General features: G+C 40.2%; 1 long non-coding RNA gene across 1 annotated transcript; it reads left to right on the top strand.

The window, feature by feature from the left end:
• Positions 1-1,107: 1,107 nt before the first annotated feature.
• On the top strand, positions 1,108-17,794 carry LOC141278630 (uncharacterized). Its single transcript, XR_012331659.1, has 3 exons — positions 1,108-7,231; positions 12,455-12,623; positions 14,281-17,794. It is a non-coding gene; the product is annotated as an uncharacterized lncRNA (long non-coding RNA).
• The last annotated feature ends 9,707 nt before the right edge of the window (positions 17,795-27,501 follow it).

The raw sequence follows: 27,501 nt of genomic DNA, 5'->3' as shown, positions 1-27,501 counted from the left end.
CAGTTCTAACAGTTTCTTTTTCATACATTCTACCAGGTTTTCCCTTATCCTCCTCATTTAATATCAACGTTCCTCAAAATTCTCTCCTTGAATCTTCTGTCTGTCTCTCTTATTACCCCAGGGCTTTGGTTCTCACATACATGCGAGGACTTCCCAATCAATACTCTAAACTTAGACTGTTTGGCTTGTTAGCAAAGGATTCAAGGCCCTCAATATACTGGCCTCAACACTGTTACTTTTATTTTCTTACTTTTTCATGTATTCTCTATGCTCCTCCCACCTATAAAGGATCCATCTCAGCGTTTTTGTTTTGTTTTGTTTTAATCTGCTTTGTTCATTGATGTCTCTGAAGTACCTATAATAGTATCTGATACACAGTAGGCACTCAATAAATATTTATTGAGTAATAACTGAATTGCTTACATGAAGTCCCTAAACATAAGAACTTGCTTATTTCTGCACCTTTGCTCACATAAATTTTCTTGCATCATCTCCACCATCTGTAATCCAATCTACCTTCAAGCCCCAACTCAAATATCATTTCCCCTATGAGCCCTCTTAGATACTGTCTAATCAGAATTAATCCATTCAAATGTACTGCCAGTGTACCTTGTTAATATTTCTTCTTCAGTACCACTCTTATGCCATATATTTTAGTTAAATTTATATATTTCTTTTCTCCAGCTTTTTGAGGCAAATAAAAATTATGTATATTTAAAGTATACAATGTGATGTTTTGATACATGTATACATTGTAAAATGAACACCATAATCAAGTTAATATATGCATCACTTCACATAGTTATGATTTATTTATGGTGAGAACAGTTAAGATCAACTCTTAGCAAATTTCAAGTATACGATATAATATTTTCTATATTCACCATGCTGTACATTAGATCTCCAGAATTTACTCATTCTGTGTAACTGAACTTTTGTGCTCTTTGGTCAATGGATGTGTTTATTTCTTATCTCCTCTCACAACACCACTAAAGTTACCTAGGCTATTTATTCATTGCTATTTCTCCCCCGCCTCTCCACAGAGCTTGCCAAAGTGCTTTGTTCAATTTAAGAAGACAAACATTAAGTCATTGCCCAAATAATCAAATTTGCCTCTCTCCGTCACTTAATATTAATATGTATAAAAAGTCCAGGTCCCTCCTTTGCAGGAAAGTGAGGACATAGTGCATCTTTCATTTTGTGGTTCCTGAGAGTCACCAGAAGGTGTACTTGAAAAGCCAATGTCAGATAGCACTAATGGGACGCACCTCCAGGCTCTGCAATGGATGAGCCCTCATTTAGAATGGGCTTCTGAATCTTCAACACTGTGATGCCACACTAGCCTATCTGTGCTGTAAAATGTATATGACCCAGCTCTAGTAAACTCAGTTATATTGACAGGAAGCCATATGGATCCAACTCAATATCATTATGAAAACTGTCTTTTACAGGAAAAAAATTATCTATGAGTAGATATATACAGAAATCCAGAATAAATTACTGATGAATTTATAAGTATTTAAAATGATCCTCTAAGTCTATATGGAGATACTTGAGGTTTGTCTGTAATAATTCAGCTGGCCCTATTTTTGAATCTATTTATCATGCCCTAAGAATTAGAGATTAACAGCCAAATCCAGGTTGGGCTTTAGCAATCCCAAACTGGCTTCCTTCTTTACTCCTCCACTAACGTGTGGTGAGAATCATGCTTCTACTTCTCTTTTTGTTGTCTGGTCTTGGCTTCTGATCTACAGTGGGTGACTATGAAGACTAGAACACACATGTAGCTATAAGAAACTGCTGCATGCAAATTAATTCCTTTGACTTCAAGAATATGAAAATCCCCCACCTGCCTCAGCTTGCAATAAACTAGAAATGAGGAGAACTGTAACCTCCCAAGGACAACTGTAAACTTCCAATTTAAAAAATTGATTGATGGGGCTTCCCTGGTGGCACAGTGGTTGAGAATCCGCCTGCCGATGCAGGGGACACGGGTTCGTGCCCCGGTCCGGGAGGATCCCACATGCCACGGAGCGGCTGGGCCCGTGAGCCATGGCGGCTGAGCCTGCACGTCCGGAGCCTGTGCTCCGCAATGGGAGAGGCCACAACAGTGAGAGGCCCGCGTACTGCAAAAAACAAACAAACAAAAACTTGATTGATGAAGAAACAAAGATAGCGTGACTTGACACTGGCCAGCTGTTAGCCAAACTCATTTACTTTTGTTCCTAGGCACGCAACTAGAGCACATCTTTTAGCCTCCCATCAAATCTGTGTCTTATGATTGGCTTTTAACCAGTGGAATCTGGGTGGAAGTGATATATACTACCTCAATGTCCGGCCATAAAAATTTCCTGTGCTTCAACCTGCATGATTTTTCCCTTGCAAAGTGTGATGCAGATAAACATGGTAACTTGGAAGCTACATGATGAAGATGGCATAGCCTGAAGGCAAAAGGATCCTGGATCCTTGAATCACAACGTGGAAAAGGACTGGCCAGTGTTTAGGGACACCTCTTTTAGACTTTATGTGGTAAGTTTCCATCACTTTTGGGGTTATAAAGACTCATGTTATCTTAACTAAAAAGAGGGAGGGTCAAGGGAAGTGTTAAGAAATAGAAGGGTAGAATAAATGGTGTAAAAATTATAATACAGGGTGATATACATTAAATCTTATTCTGCATTAGTTGACATAGTTGGAGTAGCTGCTGATGCTGTCTTCCTCCAAAAAGCAAGACAACCTACTGGTTAAAAAAAGTATAAGTTGATTTTTTTTTTATTAATTTGCTTTAGGCTTGATCACCTATGGCCAGCAAAGTGAGAAGGACAATTCAACAAACTAAACACACATTCATGAGTCTAAGACTAAGCAATGTAATCTAATATGTACCTAGAAAAGAAATACTCCTTTAAAGAAAATGATTTCCAGAAATGGATTGTTGTCTCCACTAGTTCCAACCTTATTCATTATTGTGGAAAGCAGTTTAACTCCTTAGAGTCCCACTGACTCAAGCATCTCCATTCCAGGAAAGATATTTGTTCTTTGTTTGCTTAAGTAAATCTCTTTTGGGAAAGTTATCCTAGGTCAAAGGGATGTGCTGCCTCAAACTCGATGTCCAACCTCTACTTTCCAGAAAGCAGAAAAATACTTAAAACATTTAGGTAATAGATTTTTTTTCAGACTCTATGCAGAAAGGATTCCAAAATATTTATCACTGGATCCGAGTTGCATACTGTACACAGCATTCCTTTAGCCTTATTATTTTTTCAAGGATGATAAGATCTAAGTTTGGACACGACACCCATCCAAGTTTTCATTGTTTCCTTCACAAAGGTTCTAGAGTTTACTACTACTGCCAAAAATTGGCAGAGAGATATTCTGGTTACACCAGAACATGTGAGATAAAAGTGGGAACTTTACAAAGTATTTTTAGGTGAAATCTACTGAACTCAATATTATCCATGAGATAAAATATAAAAATCAATATGGATTATTGGCCGAGAATTTTTGTCTTGCCTTCTGGAAGAGTAGGTGTATTTGCTGAGGTATGCTGAGTAGCCTGGCATGTACAATACTGGTTTATAATCCTTCCAGTATGAGAATCAATTCCAGGCCACTGGACAAAGCTACTAGCCAAGGTTTTCACATGAACAATTCCCAAGTGTGCTATATGTAGCATGGCCAAGAAAATGTGGTGACCGTTTTCTGGAGGATCAGCGTAATTTCTCCATGAAAGGCCTTATTTATTATCAAATAACTCATAGTGATTAGTTTTGAGTAGATTGAATTTATTTACTGACTCCCTTCTCTGTACCTAACTGAAGATACAGACCAATCTGGTAACAGACCTAGATTTGTACCAAGATACATATTAATGAAGAGAGGAAAGAAGCTGACATGCTCACACAGTCCCAAGTGCTATTCTCAGTGTTTAGCCCTTATATCAATTAATTTAAACACTAAGAAATATGCCAGAGTTACATACATAATGGTTTAGAGTTTGGGCCTAGCCTTAGAAAAGATGCCAAAGCAAGATGCCAAAGCAAATGATTAGTATTATCACTTACTTTTACTCAGTGCTTACTTTGACCAGGCATTGGACTAAGTGTACTACTTATTTCATTTATCTCTTTCAACAAACTTTTGGGATAAATATGAGTTTGTTTCTATTTTTAGTTGCTTGTCCAAGATTACATAACTTCTGTGTGGAAGGTCTTAAAATTCAGCCTGCCTTGAGGTCTCAAAATAGAGTGAGATTCAGCGACTATTTGATATTCTAGGAAATATCTTCATATTGGCAAATTCAAAGCGTTGGAAACAGTGGGAAATCAAGTGGATTAACTACATCTGCTTGACTTTTATAAAAGATAAATATGTCCAGAACTAAATAGCCCAAGAAATTTTGATGCTTTTGGTTTGTTTTTATTATAAAAAGTTTCAATTACACATAAGTAGATAATATTTAATGTCCATCATAATGGCAAAACTTAATGTCTAATAACACTAAATGATGGTGAAGATGTGGGGAAATGGGAACTCCAGCACATAGCTGTAGGACTCTAATTTGCTACAACCACTTTGTGGAGCAATTGCAACAATTAAGTTAAACATGTCAATACTCAGCAAGTCTACTTCTTGAAGTCTATTCTAGAGAAGATCTCACACGTGTGCAAGGAGACATGCTCAAGGATGATTGTTATAACTCTGTGAGATCAACAGTGAAAACAACCTAATTGTTCTGTATTAGGGAAATGTGAGCTATGAAACTCACCTATAGTATTAAATTTAAAAATTCAAGTCACAATAAGAGTTTTACATTTACATAGAATGATATGTTCATGCAAAATGTTATACATGGGAAAACACTAGGATATCTTGTTAAACATGCAGGGACATATAGTTTACAGATAGAAATGCCTGTGACTTACATGTATCTTAAACATACAGGAATGATAAATGTCAAGTGTAAAATAATGGTTATCTTTGGGGGAAGAGTGGTGTTCTTCCCCCAGGAAAGCTACCAGTGCAGCTGAGAAGCGTGGTGCCGTTGAAACTGGATCATCTGAGATAAGCCCAACTCTGTCTCTTACAAGCTGTGTGACCTTGGACAGGGGCCCTAACTTTACAGAATCTTAGTTTCCTTGTCTGTAAATGAAGCAAAGAATATTTGCCTATTCTGAACATTTCTCATAAATGTATCCAAACAATATGGGGTCTTTGCTCATTGGTTTCTTTCACCTAGCATAATGTTTTCAAGTTTCATCAATGTTGTAGCAGTATCAGTGCTTCATTCATTTTTAATGCTGAATAATATTCCATTGTATGGATATACCACATTTGTTTATCCATTCATCAGTGATGGATATTTATGTTCCTTCCATTCTTCAGCTATTATAAATCATATTACTATAAACATTCATATATGAGTTTTTGTGTGTACATAAGTTTTATTTCTCTTTGGTGTATACCTAATGAAATTGCTGGGTCAAATGGTAATTCTTTATTTAACATTTTGAGGAATTATTTTCTAAAGTGGTTGCACCACTTTACATTCTTACCAGCAAGTTATGAGTGTTCTAATATCTCCACATCCTTAGCAACAGTTGTGATTACTGCTATTATAAATGGCATTCTTTTATTAATTTTATTTTCAGATTGTTCATTGCCAGTGTGTAGAAATAAAATTTTCACATACTAATCTTTTTTTTTTTGTGGTACACGGGACTCTCACTGCTGTGGCCTCTCCTGCTGCGGAGCACAGGTTCCGGACACGCAGGCCCAGCGGCCATGGCTCACGGGCCCAGCCGCTCCACGGCATGTGGGATCCTCCTGGACCAGGGCACAAACCCGCGTCCCCTGCATCAGCAGGCGGACTCTCAACCACTGCACCACCAGGGAAGTCCACATACTAATCTTTATGCTGCCACATTGTTGAACTGATTTATTGGCTCAAAGTTTTTTGGTGTCATCTGCAAATACAGATAGTTCTAGTTCTTTCTTTTCAATCTGGATGCCTTTTATTTCTTTTTCTTGCCTGATTGCCTTGGCTAGAACTTCTATTTTAATGTTGAATAGAAATATTGAGAACAGATATCCTCTTCCTGTTCCTGATCAAAGGGGGAAAGTATTCAGTCTTTCTTATGAAGTACGATGTTAGCTGTGTGTTCTTTGAGATAGCAAAATAATAAAAGAAAAACAAATGTTAAATATTTGAGGTCCATTTAGAAAACTTAAATTTCATTTTCCTATTTAAGTTCTCCTTATCAACATTGAAATCATAGAACATAAGTTGCTTCAAGCTAGGAAGGAAACTAAAGTTACCATTTAGCTTTTGCAAAATATCACCTTATAATAGGCAAAATCTTCACCAAATCTGTATGAGTAAAGCTATTATCAACACAACCTTTGTAAAAGGAGGTTGAGTAGATAATTCTTTGTTTAGATGTTTTTGTCCTTCCCTGAAACCCTCAAGGGGAAAACAAAAGAGATTCCTGAACTATTTTCTAGACCTAAGATTTAACCTTTGCCATATTCTTCAATGTTTTGTAATGCTTTAAGCTTGAAATGATTTTTTAAAGTCTATTTAAGGCACAAAATGCTAGTTGGTTCTTATTCACTGTCTCATTTGAATTTGTGGGAATAAAATGGTTTTCAATGATAATCACAATGCTTAAGTTTTGCATGTGGACTAATTTTTTGTCTCATTTTTAGTGAGTTATACCCTAAGATAAAATAAAAAACGCTGTGATAAAAACAAACTGCATTTAGAAGAAGTAAAAATTATCTTAATAAAATAGCATTGATAAAAGAGAACTAAAGGATTCCTTCTTACCTTACTCTCCCATTCACCTTGACCCACCCTTGCCAGAACCATACTCTGAAGAAGCCTGAGCCCAGTGTCAAGGTCTCAAGCCTCAGATATTCAGACCTTAAACTGAAAACTCAGGACACCCAGGGAGCTCAGACCTTCAGACATGAGATCATCGGGAGAATGGAGAACTGAATGATCTGTAAAGACAGCACGGACTAGGGCAGAAAAGAGTGGAATTGAAACTGTGTAACTCAGATTGGGACTTGAACCCATGGGCTGAGACTCAAACCAAGCCAAAACCCAGATTAGGACTTGAACCCATGGTCTTTTAACTGAGATCACACACCTGGTCTCAGGACTTAATGAAGCTCAGGTTCTTGATGTCCTGTCACAGAAGGAATACAGTAAGAGACAAAGTGATAGGTAAGAGGTGGATTTATTTTATTCTATTTTTTTATGCAGCAGGTTTTTTATTAGTTATCCATTTTATACATGTTAGTGTATATATGTCATTCCCAATCTCCCAGTTCATCCCCCCACCACCCCACCCCGCTTTTCCCCCTTGGTGTCCACACATTAGTTCTCTATATCTGTGTCTCTATTTCTGCCTTGCAAACCAGTTCATCTGTACCATTTTTCTAGATTCCACATATATGCATTAGTACACGATATTTGTTTTTCTCTTTCTGACTTACTTCCCTCTGTATGACAGTCTCTAGGTCCATCCACGTCTCTACAAATGACCCAATTTCGTTCCTTTTTATGGCTGAGTAATATTCCATTCTATATGTATACCACATCTTCTTTATCCATTCATCTGTTGATGAGCATTTAGGTTGCTTCCATGACCTGGCTATTGTAAATAGTGCTGCAATGAACACTGGGGTGCATGTGTCCTTTTGAATTATGGTTTTCTCTAGGTATATGCCCAGTAGTGGGATTGCTGGGTCATATGGTAATTCTATTTTTAGTTTTTTAAGGAAACTCCATACTGTTTTCCAGAGTGACTGTACCAATTTATACTCCCAGCAACAGTGCAGGAGGGTTCCCTTTTCTCCACACCCTCTCCAGCATTTATTGTTTGTGGATTTTCTGATGATGCCCATTCTAACTGATGTGAGGTGATACCTCATTACAGTTTTGATTTGCATTTCTCTAATAATTAGTGATGTTGAGAAGCTTTACATGTACCTCTTGGCCATCTGTATGTCTTCTTTGGAGAAATGTCCATTAGGTCTTCTGCCCATTTTTTGATTGGTGTTTTTTCTTCTTTAATACTGAGCCGCATGAGCAGTTTATATATTTTGAAGACGAATCCTTTGTCCATTAAGTCATTTGCAAATATTTTCTCCCATTCTGAGGGTTGTCTTTTCATCTTGTTTACAGTTTCCTTTGCTGTACAAAAGCTTTCAAGTTTCATTAGGTTCCATTTGTTTATTTTTGTTTAATTTCTATTTCTCTAAGAGGTAGGTCAAAAAAGAGATCGCTGTGATTTACGTCAAACGGTGTTCTTATGTTTTCCTCTAAGAGTTTTATAGTATCTGGTCTTATATTTAGGTCTTTAATCCATTTTGAGTTTATTTTTGTTTATGGTGTTAGGGAGTGTTCTAACTGTATTCTTTTCCATGTAGTTGTACAGTTTTCTCAGCACCACTTATTGAAGAGACTGTCTTTTCTCCATTGTATATCCTTGACTCCGTAGTCATAGATTAGTTAACCATAGGTGTGTGGGTTTATCTCTGGGCTTTCTATCCTGTTCCATTGATCTATATTTCTGTTTTTGTGCCAGCACCATGTTATCTTGATTACTGTAGCTTTGTAGTATAATCTGACGTCAGGGAGTCTGATTCCTCCAGCTCCATTTTTCTTTCTCAAGATTGTTTTGGCTATTTGGGGTCTTTTGTGTTTCCATACAGATTGTGAAATTTTTTGTTCTAGTTCTGTGAAAAATGCCATTGGTAGTTTGATAGGGATTGCATTGAATCTGTAGATTGCTTTGGGTGGTATAGTCATTTTCACAATGTTGATTCTTCCAATCCAAGAACATGGTATATCTCTCCATCTGTTTGTGTCATCTTTGATTTCTTTCATCAGTGTCTTATAGTTTTCTGAGTACAGGGCTTTTGTCTCCTTAGGTAGGTCTATTCCTAGGTATTTTATTCTTTTTGTTGCAATGGTGAATAGGATTGTTTCCTTAATTTCGCTTTCTGGTCTTTCATTGTTAGTGTATAGGAATGCAAGAGACTTATGTGCATTAATTTTTTATCCTGCAACTTACCAAATTCATTGATTAGCTCTAGAAGTTTTCTGGTAGCATCTTTAGGATTATCTATGTATAGTATCATGTCATCTGGAAGTAGTGACAGTTTTACTTCTTCTTTTCTGATTTGGATTCCTTTTATTTCTTTTTCTTCTCTGATTGCTGTGGCTAGGACTTCCAAAACTATGTTGAATAATAGAGGCAAGAGTGGGCATCCTTGTTTTGTTCCTGATCTTAGAGCAAATGGTTTCAGTTTTCCACCATTGAGAACAATGTTTGCTGTGGGTTTGTTGAATATAGCCTTTATTATGTTGAGGTAGGTTCCCTCTATGCCCACCTTCTGGAGAGGTTTTATCATAAATGGGTGTTGAATTTTTTCAGTAGCTTTTTCGGCATCTATTGCGATGATCATATGATTTTATTCTTCGATTTATTAATATGGTGTATCACATTGATTGATTTGCATATATTGAAGAATCCTTGCATCCCTAGGATAAATCCCACTTGATCATGGTGTATGATCCTTTTAATGTGCTGTTGGATTCTGTTTGCTAGTATTTTGTTGAGGATTTTTGCATCTATATTCATCAGTGATATTGGTCTGTAATTTTCTTTTTTTGTCGTATCATTGTCTGGTTTTGGTATCAGGGTGATGGTGGCCTCATAGAATGAGTTTGGGAGTGTTCCTTCCTCTGTGATTTTTTGGAAGAGTTTGAGAAGGATGGGTGTTAGCTCTTCTCTAAATGTTTGACAGAATTCAACTGTGAAGCCATCTGGTCCTGCACTTTTGTTTATTGGAAGATTTTTAATCACAGTTTCAATTTCATTACTTGTGATTGGTCTGTTCATAATTTCTACTTCTTCCTGGTTCAGTCTTAGAAAGTTATGCCTTTCTAAGAATTTGTTGATTTCTTCCCGCTTGTCCATTTTATTGGCATTGAGTTGCTTGTAGTAGTCTCTTATGATTCTTTGTATTTCTGCAGTGTCTGTTGTAACTTCTCCTTTTTCATTTCTAATTTTATTGATTTGAGTCCTCTCCCTTTTTTTCTTGATGAATCTGGCTAAAGGTTTATCAATTTTGTTTATCTTCTCAAAGAACAAACATTTAGTTTTATTGATCTTTGCTATTGTTTTCTTTATTTCTATTTCATTTATTTCTGCCCTGATGTTTATGATTTCTTTCCTTCTACTAATTTTGGGTTTTATTTGTTCTCCTTTCTCTAGCTCCTTTAGGTGTAAGGTTAGATTGTTTATTTGAGATTTTTCTTGTTTCTTGAAGTAGGATTGTATTGCTATAAACTTCCCTCTTAGAACTGCTTTTGCTGCATCCCATAGGTTTTGGATCATCATGTTTTCATTGTCATTTGTCTCTAGGTATTTTTTCATTTCCTTTTTGATTTCTTCAGTGATCTCTTGGTTTTTTAGTTACATACTCTTTAGCTTTGATGTGTTTGTGTTTTTTACATTTTTTCCCCTGTAATTGATTTCTAATCAATTTCTAATTGATTTCAATTTTCTTAAATTTACCGAGGCTTGATTTGTGACCCAAGATGGGATCTATCCTGAGAATGTTCCGTGTGCACTTGAGAAGAAAGTGTAATCTTCTGTTTGCGAATGGAATGTCCTATAAATATAATTCAATCTATTTGGTCTATTGTGTCATTTAAAGCTTGTTTTTCCTTATTACTTTTCTGTCTGAATGATCTGTCCATTGGTGTAAGTGAGGTGTTAAAGTTCCCCACTGTTATTGTGTTACTGTCGATTTCCTCTTTTATAGCTGTTAGCAATTGCTTTATGTATTGAGGTGCTCCTATGTTGAGTGCATATATATTTACAATTGTTATATCTTCTTCTTGGATTGATCCCTTATGTAGTGTCCTTCTTTGTCTCTTGTAATAGTCTTTATTTTAAAGTCTAATTTGTCTGGTATGAGTATTGCTACTCCAGGTTTCTTTTGATTTCCATTTGCATGGAATTTCTTTTTCCATCCCTTCTCTTTCAGTCTGTATATGTCCCTAGGTCTGAAGTGGGTCTCCTGTAGGTAACATATATATGGGTCATGTTTTTGTATCCATTCAGCAAGACTGTGTCTTTTGGTTGGACCATTTAATCCATTCACATTTAAGACAATTATGGATATGTATATTCCTATTAGCATTTTCTCAATTGTTTTGGGTTGGTTTTTGCAGGTCCTTTTCTTCTCTTGTGTTTCCCACTTAGAGAAGTTACTTTACCATTTGTTGTAGAGCTGGTTTTGTGGTGGTGAATTCTCTTAGCATTTGTCTGTAAAACTTTTGATTTCTCTGTCGAATCTGAATGAGATCCTTGCTGGGTAGAGTAATCTTGGTTGTAGGTTCTTCCCTTTCATCATTTTAAATATATCGTGTCACTCCCTTCTGGCTAGTAGATTTTCTGCTGAGAAATCAGCTGTTAACCTTATGGGAGTTCCCTTGTATGTTATTTGTCATTTTTTCCTTGTTGTTTTTAATAATTTTTCTTTGTCTTTAATTTTTGTCAGTTTGATTACTATGTGTCTCGGCATGTTTCTCCTTGCGTTTATCTTGCCTGGGACTCTCTGCGCTTCCTGGACTTGGGTGACTGTTTCCTTTCCCATGTTAGGGAAGTTTTTGACTATAATCTCTTCAAATATTTTCTCGGGTCCTTTTCTCTCTCTCTCTTCTCCTTCTGGCATTCCTATAGTGCGAATGTTGGTGTGTTTAATGTTGTCCCAGAGGTCTCTTAGGCTGTCATCATTTCTTTTCATTCTTTTTTCTTTATTCTGTTCTAAGGCTGTGAATTCCACTATTTTTCTTCCAGGTCACTTATCCATTCTTCTGCCTCATTTATTCTGCTATTGATTCCTTCCGGTGTAATTTTCTTTTCAGTTATTGTATTGTTCACCTCTGTTTGTTTTTTAAATCTTCTAGGTGTTTGTTCTTTAATTCTTCTAGGTCTTTGTTAAATATGTCTTGCATCTTCTTAATCTTTGCCTCCATTCTTTTTCCGAGGTCCTGGATAACCTTCACTATCATTATTCTGAATTCTTCTTCTGGAAGGTTGCCTATCTCCACTTCATTTAGTTGTTTTTCTGGTTTTATCTTGTTCCTTCACCTGGTACATAGTCCTCTGCCTTTTCATTTTGCCTGTCTTTCTGTGAATGTGGTTTTAGTTCTACAGGCTGCAGGATTGTAGTTTTTCTTGCTTCTGCTGTCTGCCCTCTGGTGGATGAGGCTATCTAAGAGGCTTGTGCAAGCTTCCTGATGGGAGGGACTGGTGGTGGGTAGAGCTGGGTGTTGCTCTGGTGAGCAGAGCCCAGTAAAACTTTAATCCACTTGTCTGTTGATGGGTGGGGTTGAGTTACCTCCCTGTTGGTTGTTTGCCCTTAGGTGACCCAGAACTTGAGGCTACATGTTCCTTGGTGGGGCTAATGGCGGACTCCAGGAGGGCTCATGCCAAGGAGCACTTCCCAGAACTTCTGCTGCCAGTGTCCTTTTTCCGCAGTGAGCCACAGCTGCCCTCCCCCCACACACACAGGATACTGTTCAACACTAGCAGGTAGGTCTGGTTCAGTCTCCTGTGGGGTCACTGCTCCTTCCCCTGGGTCCCGATGTGCACACTACTTTGTGTGTGCCCTCCAAGAGTGGAGTCTCTGTTTCTCCCAGTTCTGTCAAAGTCCTGCAATCAAATCCTGCTAGCCTTCAAAGTCTGGTTTTCTGGGAATTCCTCCTCCCATTGCCAGACCCCCAGGTTGGGAAGCCTGACGTGGGGCTCAGAATCTTCACTCCAGTGGGTGGGCTTCTGTGGTATAATTGTTCTCCAGTTTGTGAGTCACCCACCCAGCGGTTATGGGATTTGATTTTATTGTGATTGCACTCCCATTTCATTGCAGCTTCTCGGTTGTCTTTGGATGTGGGGTATCTTTTTAGGTGTGTTCCATTGTCTTCCTGTCGATGATTGTTCAGCAGTTAGTTGTGATTCTGATGCTCTCACAAGAGGGAGTGAGTGCACGTCCTTCTACTCTGCCACCTTAGACCAATCTCCCAGAAGTGGGTTTATTTAGAGAGAAACACACTCCACAGACAGAGTGTGGGCCATCTCAGAAGGCGAGAGTGGCACCAGCGTATGGGGTTGTCAGTTTTCATAGGGGTAGGTCATTTCATAAGCCAAAGAGTGGGAGGAGTATTCCACCTGTTTTGGGGAAGGGGTGGGGATTTCCAGGAGTTGGGCCACTGTCCACTTTCTGACCTTTGTGGTCAGCCTTGGAACTGTCATGGTGCCTGTGGATGTGTCATTTAGCTTGCTGATGTGTTACAATGTGTGTGTACTGAGGCTCAAAGTTTAGCGGAAGTCGACTCATCCATCATCTTGGACCTATTTATTTCTAATCAGTTTATGTTGTGTCCTTGGGCTATGTCATTCTTTTAAAGGTTGTGCCCTGCCCCCTTCCCTCCTGTTTCAGAATCCTGATTCTATTGACTCACTGGTTTGGGCAAGGCACTTGATCCTTGACCTGTACAGTGGTAAGAGGGTCACTTACCTTTTAGGATTCCAGTTATGATTAAATGACATAACTTAAAGGGCTCAATATAATATTTAGCATATATTCAGTACTCAGTGAATAATAGCTATTTTTATTCCCTCTGAAAAAGAAGCAGAGGAAATTTAAAAGGCAGAAAAAGAGGAAAAAAGAGAAGAACAATGAAGACAAGCAGGGAAACAAATAGCAAAGGAAAGGTAGGTGTTCAGGTGAAAGCTCCAGGGGAGTTTTCTGACTTGAAAGTGAACCATGCTGCAGACAGAGATTTGCCATTGATGCTGAAAACTTGGCCTCTGTGCACTGGTGCTGAATCAAATCTCAGAGACAGAGCTTTGGGTGAAGTAGAAAAGAATAGCTTTATTGCTTTACCAGGCAAAGGGGGACATGGATAGGCTCTGTGCCCTCAAAACCTGGTATCCCAACCCCAGAGGATTTGGTGAGGCGTTTTATAGCAATGGTTCAAGGGTGGGGTTGCTGATAAGATTAGGGTGTGTGCAGGGCCTGCACTCCTTTAATCTGGCCTCAGGTGGTCTCCTAATCTTGATGAGCTTCTCTGGTTCCTTTAGTCTGGCCTCAGGTGGTCTTCTGTGGAAGGAATAATGCTAACATCTTCCATTTGTTGGTGGTTTTAGTTCTGTAAAGAGCTCAAAGATATTGTTGTGTGTATCCCTGCAGAACCAGGACCTGCCCCAAGGCTGCACTATTGTTTCTTGGCTGCTCCTCCCTTGTCTCTGCATCCCCTCCCTTCCCTGCTTAGCAACTGTTTGAATCTGCCCTTTGGAACTCATGGAAGGTCATGGAGGCTGGAATCTATTCCCTACAAGAAACACAGGGCATGAAAAGTCTTCTGTGCTGAGGAGCCCCACAGGTTCCTGCTCAGTTTCACCATGAACAATCTCCTTCACAGAGAGCAGTATTTCCCACTGGTTTCCCAACCTACTTCAAATCTGAAGCATAGGGCTTCCCTGGTGGCACAGAGTCCGCCTGCTGATGCAGGGGACACGGGTTCGTGCCCCGGTCTGGGAAGATCCCATATGCTGCGGAGCAGCTAGGCCCGTGAGCCATGGCCACTGAGCCTGCGCGTCCAGAGCCTGTGCTCCGCAACGGGAGAGGCCACAATGGTGAGAGGCCCACATACCACAAAAAAAAAAAAAACTCTGAAGCATACACTCTCGAGTGAGAAAACGTCAGGGAATGTAAAGAATGAAAGATATGAGTCAGCAAGCAATGGAAAATATGAAGCAAGAAGAAGAAAAAGAAGACATTAATCAAAAAGTGTAGGGCTTCCCTGGTGGCATGGTGGTTGAGAGTCCGCCTGCCAATGCAAGGGACACGGGTTCGTGTCCCGGTCCGGGAAAATCCTATATGCTGTGGAGTGGCTAGGCCCGTGAGCCATGGCCGCTGAGCCTGCGCGTCCGGAGCCTGTGCTCCACAATGGGAGAGGCCACAACAGTGAGAGGCCCGTGTACCGCAAAAAAACAAAAAAAAGTGTAAAGAACATAAAGGACAATGAAAGAATAAAGGCAAAGTTAAATGCTTGGTAGTAATAAAGACTAGCAGGCAAAGGACAACCAACTGCCTTTATTAATTTAAAAAACAAGCAGATCTTAGTCCTGTTGGTTTTGTAGTTTTGACCTTTAAGGTCTTTTTTTTTAGGTTTATTAGTAGGCTGAATCATGACAAATGCCTAATTTAAAATTGAATTAGCTGCCAATCACGTCTCCTATGAGAATCAACTGCCAACTGAACTCTAAAACAAATAAAAATATTGGATTAATCCATTCAGCAACAGAGAAACATACCTCTTTCTTTCTGGGATCTTGGAGACAAAGTAAATTAACTCTGTTAAGGAGAGAGAGCCACATAAGCCTTACAAGGGAATGACCGGATTGGGGTCTCCACTGTCAAAGGCACAGAGGGGATTCAAGGTAACATTTCTTGATTGAAAACATGGTTCAAGCATTGGGCCAAGTAGGGTTTTTAGGGGTCACATGTCTTGGATACTATTCCACATCAAACATTTTATTTCTAGGACACAGTGACCGGAAAGGTTTCTCATTCCAACCAATGTAAAAAAAACCATGGCGTACTCCTCCCCTAATCCCACGCTAGCAGCCCTCCTTGGAACAGCTTACAAGGTAAAACATCTTTGCAACAAAATATTATTAAATCTTTCCTTTTAGCCACTTCATTTTTTCTCACTTCAGTAAGATTCTTAACAGGAGTGCAAATGCCCTATTTATTAGGAAAGACCTTGACCCTACACAGAGCAAATACAAATAGCAAAGTTATTCTAACAAACTATGTAAGTTGGTGATCTCTTCAATCTGCTTTCTTTGTGCCTAACTGTTGGCAGGCCAGTAACGCTTAGGGCCCATGGCATAGGAAGAAAGAAGTGTAGGGAGCCCATGAGTTTCATGCAATCTGGGAGGGATTTCTGGACAGGGGACATGGATTCCTGGCTCCAAAGGACTTGAATCTCTGGCTGCTTTGGGAAAGTGTCCTGTTTGTGTTGGAGATGTCCCAGGGCAGGCTTTCATTACAGAAATTGAGAGATGTTGCCTTAGGGTTCAGTGCCTTTCCCAGGCTTGTTAAGTGCCATTCGCTCATTCCTTCATTCAGTAGGTATTTATAAAACACTTCTGACTCAGAGCTAGGAAAATGTGAGCCAAGGGCAGGCTGCATCCTAGGAGTTGTCCTAGGAAATGAAAAGGTCACTGACTCTGACCTTGTATAGGCACAATTGTGTTATAGAGGTTAATAACACAGATATTAATTGGAGTTAGGAAGTTCTGGGTCCCCGTCCCACATCCTCCATTTTCTAATGTGACCTTGGGCACATTATTAACTTGTCTGGGTTTCCAATGTGAATAATAGTAATTCTGATGTGAGTAATTAGCAACAGTAGGGTTATGATGAGCTTTAAATAAGATAATGCTTTCCCTAGCACATTATAGCCTTACACACTGCCTGACACATTGTAACAGTTATTAGTATTTGATAGTCTAATATCAAGACATATCTCTTCCGTTCATCAGATCCCTAAATTAAAATAAAGAAGCACAGCAATTATTGTTGGTTATAATTTCATCTGTAATCAGTATCTCCAGAGAGCCTTCTCAGTGTTGGAGTAGAGCCCAAGACATCTTGGCCAAAATGTCTCAATCTTTGGGTGTCTGAAAATGGCTTATGTTCATTAAAAGTTCTTTTGTTCTCACTGGATTGCCAAGTGCTTTATGAATATAAACTGATCCCAAGAGAGACTGATGCCTATTGTCTCCAAGAGGAGCCCTTTTTCTCCACGCAGCCCATCCTGCCAAATCCAAGACCACTCCAGGTTCGCTGAGAGCTGAGCATTGCTGAACCTCAGAGTTGAAAGGAGCTTTGGAGGACATCAATCTCAGGCCTGCTCCATTGCATGAGCCAAACCACAGAGCTAAGTAAGACACTTAGGTCAACTGATAACATTTCCTCTCAAAGTCTCATATTTTTTTTCAGGCTTTCAGATCCTTAGACTTTCATGGAATAAGCTAGTGATTTTGAAGCACTACCTATGAATTATCATTCAGTAAAGTGAAAAAACAGTGGCTCCATTTGGGGGCTCCCCCGCTGTTGTAGATGGCTGAACATCTCTGAACTGGCTGTGGGTTGGTGGGAAAGTGTCAAGAATCCCATTGCTTTTACCATTTATACGGTAGTAAAAGGTATGCATTTGCTTTGTGTGTACTCTTGGGAAATACATTTCTGCACCTAAGTTCATGCAAAGTGGTAGCAAAAACAGCCACAAAAAGGTTCCAAGAAGGGGTGACCAGAAGACAAGGAGAGAGACCTCCACATCATCTCCGAAGCTGAGATGTAGGAAGAGGTGAAGTACCTTTTCAAATAATAATAATATAATAATAATAATAGTGATCATAACCAGCTACACCAAGAAGTAAAGGGTTAAGCGGTGTTGTTCATTGTCACATGATGCTGGGAAAGAGCTGAGCAGGAACCTTGGGGCTGGGGAGGAGGCACATCTTGCCTGCACATGTGGCCTCTACCACAAACACTTCAAAGTGCCTCCTCAGACCGACATAACATTCTGACGCCGACTGTAAATGCCCTTGACACGCAGAGTGGAAAATATCAAACGCTCCACCAGTCCCCAAAATGCAGTGTCTCTGCACTGGGAAAGGCCTTAATGAGCCTGCAGTGAAGGGGGAGGTTGGGGGCCAGGACTCGGAGCCAGGGAGAGGGGAGGGGGGGTAACGGGTGGTTCTGATTTAAGGCTTGTACAGATGCACGCCGGCGTGTGCAACTCTGCTCAGACCGCTGTGAATCTAAATGCCCCAGGACCTTGCGGAACAGCCCCAAACATCAATTCCAGGCCTTGCTGAGTCAAGACCCTACTGAGACTATTTCCCCTTGCACATTCCAGAGCATATGACTCTTAAGTGGAAGAATTTTCCAGCCCACAGAGCTGTGATTTTTCGCCAAAGAATCTTTGTGCCCTGTTTTCTCCCACACAGTTCCCTTCCATTCTCATGGAGGACACCTTACCACGCTGTCCTCTCTCTGGTAAATTTTCATGATGAAGAAAGTCAGCTGCCTGAAAGGTCTCTCATCCTACCAAGGTGCACCTGCCTTTCTGTGAACAGAGGGTCTTTCCCTGGAGGTCTGTTGTTATCTGTTCCCAGTAAACCTGCTACAAAATAACTCAGGAGAATAGTCCAGGCAATGTGAAGGAAGAGGGTGTGTCCCTCTTTAATATCCCATCTTTTCATCATTGGCCCCTTGGGCTGAGTTTGTCATCCACTCATTCTTTAATTCATTCATGATTTTTGAAACACTGGAGCCCATAAAATTTATAAAACACCCTACCCTTTGAAGATATCACTGTGTAATAGGGGAAGGGAACATACAAAAAACCAATTACAAATGAGTGAGTACAGTGCTTTAATAGAGGTCTGTTACAAAGTGCCCAAGTGCACAGGAGCGAAAGTGAAGAGGTCAGCTCTAGGCATATGGACCTTTCTTCAGGAGACTGTGTTTAAGCTGGACCTTGACGAATGCATGGGATTTTAGCAGGCAAAAGAAACAGCCAGTGTAAAGAATTGGGAGAGAGCAAATCCTAGTGAATTTGGGGAAGCTGTTCAGTGTGGTTGGAGTACAGGGTGTGGGGAGCAATGATGGTGGATGAGGCTGGGAAGGCACAACATTAAGGGCTCATGTGCCAGGCTGATGCACTCATTACAAAGTCTAAAGGATTTTAGGTTAAGCTCTGACCTAGAAGGGTAAATCTAGTGGAGTGAAAGATGAACTGGAAAGTGGAAAGGCTGGAGTCTTTCCTGTGTGTGACATGCTCTGTTCATCTTAAGAACATTATTTGCTCATCAGAAAAGATATTTAATTTCTGTTTCTTCCCACGTCTGTTATACTCGCTGGGTGCTGTTTCTCCCAACTCCTTAGAGGCTTAGCATCGAAAACCAGTGTTCTCAAGGCATTTTTCTCCTGCCTTTGGCCGCTGCTCTCGTCTCTCCAGATCGTGTGTTCTAGAAGCAAGAATTTCGGGAAGTAATCAAAACCACTGGTCCATTATAGAGCTCCACCCCACAGGAAATATGGAGGATGAAGTCCAGTCCCCAGGAGAGAGCAAACACATTCTTATATAAACATGGAGCAAATGCGAAATTTTAGCCAGAAAAATACATTCTGTTACTAAGCTTATATCAAACAGGCCCAAAGGGGCCCATCAGAAGTTTTCTTGCAAATTATATTTACATGGCTTTAGATGGTGTTTGGGTGGTTAAAATTCTTCTAGTATAATAACATGGGAACATAAGATAAGTGAATAATAAAAAAGATAACTGAATCTCATGTGTTAAGTCCTAAAGTTTTTACAGGTATAATCTTTAGGGAATAAGGAGGAATTAACCCATGAATAGGAAGGGTTCTGGAATGATAGAGGCAGTGCTCAGTGGTTTCTCCAGCTTTAATTGTCACTGCTGGAGACAAGACCCCAGAATGCATGAATTGATTTCCCTGCTGAAAACATCAGATTTTATGTATTTTGAAAATCGGTGGGAACTGCTGTAAAAATAATTACGACTTGTTTCTCTCCTCACAGAAAGACTGTAGATGACCAACGTCATTGCTTTGTTTGGAATATTGGCTCTGATTAAAAGTCTTTAGTTAAGATTCAGTGATTTATTATTGGAAACTTGTATAGCCTGGTCTAGATGTACTGACCACATTGAATATGCTCTTTTGATCTATCTCACCATCTGAATCATTTATACACTGCTCTACAAGTTATAGAACACAAGTTAGTGTGCTATGACTTTTATAAGCATCATTTCATTTAAATCAATCTTACAACAACCCTGTGAGATAAGCTCTACTATTAGCCCTATTTTACACGTGTGGACACTGAAGGCTTAGAGGGATGAAGTTAACTTGGAGTTCCCAAGGAGCAGAAATGAGATTCTAATCCAGATCTGACTCACCATACTACGTGGCACACTGATATTTCTAAATGACACTAAAGGCTGTTACCTGAGTATGGGGGCGGGGAAAGGGACTAGATTGGGTTTAACTTAACCAAGTGGCCTGGGTGAGTGAGGGACAGACTCAGAGAGGTACCAAAATATTCATCTCCCTTCTCTTTGGTGTGGGCTGCACTTTTGACTCTCTTGGGTGCTAGAGGCAGTAGGGCACTGTTATCCCTGGGCTTGGAGTTGCGTCTGTAGAGCCAAAGAAAATCACCAACTCAGCAGGCTCAAAGTCTGAAAGCAATTATGCTGGGCCCAAAAAATAAGTGAGCAGCAGGTAAAACAATTTAATAATGTCTATTTAATTTCTAAATCCATTCCTTGCTTTTCCAAAATACTATATATATATATATATTCTGTGTTTTAGCAAGGGAGGCGTTTTACCAGGATTCTATTCCTCAAAGAAGCTGCTTCTGTCAGACAACTTCTCTGGGAGTTAGTCCCACAGGCAGGCTGTCCTTGAGCACTTAGCACCGTTCTCAGCTCTTACTTTAAATGGTCCAGAAGGGCACACGGAGCCCCCAGAGGGCCACCTTGCTCCCCACCACAGAGTCTAAGGAAGAGCCTTCACTGCTGTTCTACTCTCTCACCTGCTGTTCCTGACATGAGCAGAGGAAAATTGAAATTGTAAACTTGGCTTTGGTGAGCATCTTTACATGGCAAGTAGATTTGAAAGGAACCCAAGCAAATGCCCTGCTTCCTCTAGGAAGAAATAATACCCAGTTTGCAAGAAAAGAGTGAGGTGACAATTGATCTTGTTTCCCATATTGTTCCAACAGAGATTCTAATCCAACAGGTTCCTTGCAATGGCATGACATCGGTGTTTTAGGTTGGAATAGGAAATTCGGACAGGGACTTCCCTGGTGGCGCAGTGGTTAAGAATCTGCCTGCCAATGCAGGGGACACAGGTTCGAGCCCTGGTCCGGGAAGATCCCACATGCCTCGGAGCAACTAAGCCTGTGTGCCACAACTACTGAACCTGCGCTCTAGAGCCCACAAGCCACAATTACTGAGCCCGTGAGCCACAACTACTGAAGCCTGTGCACCTAGAGCCTGTGCTCCACAACAAGAGAGGCCACCGCAATGAGAAGCCCGTGCCCCACAATGAAGAGTAGCCCCTGCTCACCACAACTAGAGAAAGCCCGTGCGCAGCAATGAAGACCCAGAGCAGCCAAAAATAAATTAATTAATTAAAAAAAATGGGACATAAGAGGACATGATTACCTGGAGGTCTTCAAGACACCTCACCTTCCCCCTGTGAATGTATTCCTTTGCCCATATGTCCTTGATTAGTGAATGGTCCCACCATATACCCAGACAACTGTGTAGGAATCCCAGATTCTTCTTTCTGTCTTATCTCCCAGGAAGTCTTTTTGTTTTCCTCCTGAATATCTCTTTTCTCTACATTCTTCTTTTCACCACTGTCAACTGTCAAAATCCTCTTTATTAATCTCGCGCCCCCCCTGCCCATCTTCCACACTCTGCCAGAATGATGTCATGACCTCCCCCATCATGTTTTCCTGAAGGTCCCATCTTCCTCTGCTTGTCCACCACCTCCCTTTGCTCACTTCTGCCTCTGAGTCTTGCAGCAGTGTGTCTGCTTGGTGGAACTCAAATCACCTTGGAAACCATAGCTATAAGGAAGTCTGGAAAATATCTTCTTATTTTCCACTATTCCAACCTCTGAGTACAGGAAGACACATGAGACGGAGGCTGGAGTGGGTGTTGAGAGAACAAGTATGAAGTATTTGCCACTCTGCCAACTCAGCTTTACCTGTGGTTCTTTGTGTTAGAGCTGTCATTGTTCAGAATTGGTGGAGACAAACAGCAACGGGAATATATAGTGGAGTTTGTTTCATGCACATGATGCTGAGGGAGAAAACTTTACAGAGTATAGGAAATAGAGGAAACAGAACAATCATTAGCATTTAGAGGACCTCAAAAATAATAGCAAATACCAACTAGCTATAGTGGATCCAATAACTGAGGAATTTCAACAGCATCCTAACTGGTCTCCTATTACTACCCCTGTCTCCTTCAATGGCGTCTCTACACAATGATCAAAGTGACTTGATAAAACTTAAGGTACATCAAGGTGCTCTCCTGCTCAAAACTCCCCAGTGACATCCCTTCTCACTCCCTTCGCTCAGACAAAAGCCATAACCCCCCATCTGCCATTCCGCCCCTTTGTTCTTCCAATGTGCTGGGTGCACTCCACCTCAGCCCTTGCTCTGCTGCTCTCTTTGCCTAGAATACTCTTCCCCCAGGTACCTGTGGGACCTGTTCCCAAATGTCGTCTTCTCAGTAAGCCCTTCACTCGCTACCTTACCTCGAATTGCATCCCCCAGCTTCCCTCAGCTTCCTATCGATCTTCCTCTTTATTTTCTCCTTAGCATTTGTTTCCAAATGCTTATCTTGTTTAAATCGTCCCTCTCCATCCCCTCAAATGTAAGCTCAATATAGGTAGAGATTGTTATACCCCTTTTTCACTGCTATCTCCACAGAAACCAGCACAGTGCCTGGTGCATGACAGGTGCTTCATGAATATTTATTGAATCAAAGAATAAATGGACAAGCTGGTTAAATGAAAGAACTTTTGGATAGATGAAAAAATAAAAAACCTTTTCCCATAGAGAGATAAAATGTAAAAGGGATTTCTAAGGAGGCATAAAGGGAATTTTCTAAAACCGCTTTCCTTCTGGGGTATCGCTGGGGGCAAGACTGTGGAGGTGCTTTCTGCCAGCCACCTACTAGAGAACCCTTGGGGCTGGCAGAGCTCTGGTGGGGAAGGAACACTCTCCTGGGAGCCAGGACGGCAGGCTCTAGCCCTGCCTCTGCCTCTAGCTAGATAAGTTTGGGGAAGCCCTTTCTGCTCACTTGGGCCCTGATTTTACTGGTGGAGAAACTTAGGCTGCTATGGGCTCTGACTTTCTTCCATGGTGGATTGCACTGAAAGAACAATTCATTGATAAGTGATGTAAACTCTGTGGGTGTATCTCCAAAGACTCAAGAGCTACATTTTTAGCCTATGAATTTCCTCCAGAAGTGCTTGTGGCCCCAGAAATTTCTCCACTCCGCCCCATGGAGCGGGGCTGTGTCCACTGGGCTGTGGCCTCTGCCGGCTTATGTTAACAGTCAGAGCTCATGACGATGTCTGTGGCCTGCCTCTTTAGGACACCGTGTTCCATCTGCTGCAGCAATCTTGTGGTCCAATTTTTATTTCTACTTTAAATACACAAGCTTTCTCTACACATTTCACGTGAGTATCTTGAGGGAATCCAGGGACATTTTTCTTTAACCTGCCTGAAATTTGTTTTGGCAGAAGTTCTGAAGGCTGAAGTCTTGAGAGATTTGGGTTTTGTTAAATTAGAGACATAATTTCAGTGAGGTTAAATAGCTCAGGCAAAAATTGGAGTGCCCTCACATCATTTATGCCCGTGAAACTCTACCCATCCTGCAAGGCCTGACTCTAGTGCTGTCTCATCCAGAGAGCTTTCCCAGGTCAGCAGAGCTAGAAGGGCATTCTCTTCTCCCCGAGGCAGAGCATGTAAAGGGAAGCCGGACAGATAAGGGTTTGAATCCCAGATCTTGCTAGTGGGTAACCTGGACCAAGTTTCCCAATTTCTCTAAGCCTCGGATTTCTCAATTGTAAACGGTGATAGTGAACATAGTAGTAGGTAACATTTATTGAGCGCTTACTGTCAAGCGCTATGTTAGATATTTTACACCATCTATTTTACTCCATCCTCTGAAGAACCCTGTGGGACAAGACATTTTATTATGTCTTCTCTATATATGAGGAAACTGAAGGTAAAAATGAAATGATGATTAATATCTCACTGAGTGATGAAGATTAAATTTAAAAAATATGGCTCATGGCATTCATTAAGCACTTAATAAATGTAAGTTCCTTCTCCATTGTATTCATTAAACCAGCTTAATAAATGTAAGTTCCTTCTCCATTGTATTCATTAAACCAGCTTGGGTGTGTCACTCTCACAACACTTACGCTGTGTTGCCTTATATTATGACTCTGTAGAAGTAGTGAGATGTACAGGATGGGAAGTAAGAGCCTGGGCTCTAACCCTTGGACATGTTACTTAATCTTTGTGAACGCTGAACTCCTCAACTATAAAATAGGAGGAATGCCACTGTGAAGGTTCATTGAACTGATATATAATCTAAAATAATGCCTGGCACATAAGAGCTATTACTATCATTATTTATCAAGAATGTTAAAATCTATATTCCTTTTCAGTTTGAAGTTACCTGAGAAATAACAGGTCTTTTCCATTGTTGTACCCCTTTGTGACCTCATCCTGTGTCTTGTATGTTACTAAATTACTTCTCAAAGTGCACCCAAAGTGGCACCTGAATTAGAATGTCCTGAAAGCTTGATAAAAGGGAGATTCCTGGGCACCTCCCCAAACTCAATGGATTGTGATCTCTGGCAGTGACCCAGGATTTTGTATTTTACCAATCTCCTCAGGGAAGTTCTATGGACCCTGATGTTTGAGGACCCGTCTGCTCAGGGCACCAAATATCTATGAGTGAAATAAACAAGTGGATGGATGATCAAAGCAATTTTTTTTCCCATGTGGCACAGCTCGCATGATCTTAGTTCCCCCACTAGGACTGAACCCCGGGGCCACGGCAGTGAAAGCGCCGAGTCACTGGACCGCCAGAAAAGTCCCCAAAGCAATTTGTTTAAGTATGCGTTTTTCGAAAGTAATGGAAAGAAAAACTACCAATAGTGCTAATAATTTCAGGTTAAAAAGATTCTGGTCTTGCTCTTCAGCATACAGTTTTGGATCCCACTTTCTCATTTGGCTTATTCTTGCCCCAAATGCTCCTTCAGTCCATTTCCTTGAGGAGGTGGAGTAGTTATCTATTGAGGCACAGGTCTTCAATAGACTCTGAAAATTTCCTAAGAACTGTGAGTCTCCAGCTGATTCCTCAGCAACATAGACTTACCCACACTCTGGGTGCCTGCCTGTAAGTATCATCTTAAAGCTCTATCGAGATGAGTTCTATTAATGGAGTCTATAAGAAAACAAACACCTCCAAACTTTCAGAACTTTTCATTGGGATAAAAGTCTTTTCAGCCTCGACATTTTAGCAAAGAAAATGAAATCTTGAGTTACATGAATCATAGACATAGACATTTTGGATTTATTTTTTATCCCAAGTTTCTTTTTTAAGGACATTTCTTAAAGCACCGCTAAACAAAAGATTATTTTTCCATAAAGACTTGTCACACCAACATCTCAGTAGAAATGCCGCCCCTTTAGAAATAAAAAGGAGGGAAGACAGAAAGTGATGTGGTCAGCAGAGTAATAAATTAAATTCACCTGGCAGAGTTTGTTCCTCAGGTCTGAAACATGTAAAAGAACACACTTCTAGTGAATGAAAAAAAAAAATTCCACCGAAAGAAAGACCAGTTCTGAAACATGAAAAGAGAGGTTACTGTTCCCAAACCCTGACTCCAGCGTAAATGGCAGGCTCGGGTTAAGAGTCATAATTTCCATACCAAATGTGCAAAATTTTACAAGCCAAAACAAAAGCTCTCAAGCCCAACAAAGCCCAAGCTAATTTAATTTCTCCTACAGAAAAGAATGATGATAACAACCTAGAATTGAATACTTTTGTCATTAAAAGTTGCTCTATTTTAAATTTTTAGTTGAGTTGGGTAGTAAAAAAACTACACACAAATATATCTTCTTCCAGGAGGTAGTAACTGCTATATGCTAAAGAGCTCAAAGTCAAAAGTTCTATAGGGTTTGTGTAGCATCTGCACTAGCATATTTCTTACCCAGTAAAGCCTCAATTTCTTCATCTGCAAAACCAGAAACAGACCTGTGCTTTTTTCAAAGGGTGGTTGTGAGGATTAAATATTAAAATGTCTATAAAGCTCTTAGCACAGTTCCCTGCACACTGTAAGACCTTAATAAATGCTAGTTGTTATAATTATACAAGCTTCAGCCTGGAGACAAAGATTTCTACCTTTATTGGAATGAATAACTGATGCTCATGACCTCAATAATAATGAGATATTATGTTGTGTAGCCCTGGCAGAGGAACTAAAGCAAAAGTGGAGACTAAATAACGTGGAAGGAAAGCCAATTACTTGAGCAGCAGGGGGTGATTGATGTACACTAGTTGGATATATCTTAAAGGAGTTGGTACTTCTAGACATGCCTCATGTCACCAAGAAGCTCTATGCCAACAATAAATTATTGTCATGTATTTAGGCAATAATGCCAAATGCAACACCAGATTTATCTGAGTCCTAGTTTTAGGAAAAATAGCCATCTGTTACCTCCTTTTTCTCTGAGGAATACAAAACACTTCGTATGAATTTTTACATTTTCAAAGATTATATTGTGTTAGTGAGGGAGTGGGGAATATTAATTTCTATTTTCTGTTGGGTAGAAGCAGGCCCAAGAAGATAAAACTGCTTTCATAAAATCACATAACTGAAACAGAACCTCAGTCTCTTAATACTAAATTTCAAACTCAATCCAGTAAAGCTCACTGCATTTCACATGGGCTTCACGTGCACGGTAGCTCTGCTTCTTTTTGGTTTCATTTTCAAGAGTAATAATTCATAAATTTCAACCATTTCCACGGTTTTGCCCATCACTGGCTCTCTGGACATGTTCAGGGTGTTTGTCTTTTCGGCTTCAACGTAAATGCTATGCAAGTGTGAGCCTCGTGCTGGGCAGAATTGGAAAGCAGTGCAGTCATGAAGGCTCTGGGGAACCACAGCTTTGGTTTTTCATTACAAGTGAACCAACCTGGGATCAAATCTGAGATCTGAGGGAGAAGGACCTGAATCACTGGAAGTGGCCTCAGCGTCCAAGCAGGATGTATCAGGTATGGTTGGAGGGAACTTGAGGATCAGAGAGATGGCTGTCCTGAAAGAAGCCCCAGTCCATGGGGAACATTTTATGCCTGGCAAACGGGTGTGGGGATTTGAGGTAATGATCAGTCAGGATGAGAGAGGTGAGCTAGAAGAATCTTCTAGAAGCTGAGAGGTCATTAAAACAATGCCTATAGTGTTAAAACAAACAAAAAATAGAATCCATAAGGAAATGATGGCCCTATAACACACAGGCAGAAAGTAAATGAAATAAGAGAAAAAAACTTCTTGGTTCCAGCTTTAGACATCAGTTCCTTTTCTCAGAAATAACAAACATGTATTTCTTGAAAAACATACCTTAGGGAAATAATCAGAAATGCAGCAAAGATTTCTGTTAGAAGATGTTCATCAGCGTGTTATTCATGTTAGTAAAATAATGGAAGAAAATGTAACACTCAACAATAGGAAAATTTTAAATAATTTAAATATTTTATTGATACA

The sequence above is a fragment of the Tursiops truncatus genome, chromosome 1 (genome assembly GCF_011762595.2).
Source record: "Tursiops truncatus isolate mTurTru1 chromosome 1, mTurTru1.mat.Y, whole genome shotgun sequence".
In the NCBI taxonomy this organism is placed as follows: domain Eukaryota; kingdom Metazoa; phylum Chordata; class Mammalia; order Artiodactyla; family Delphinidae; genus Tursiops; species Tursiops truncatus.
This window is presented reverse-complemented; position numbering and strand designations above follow the sequence as displayed.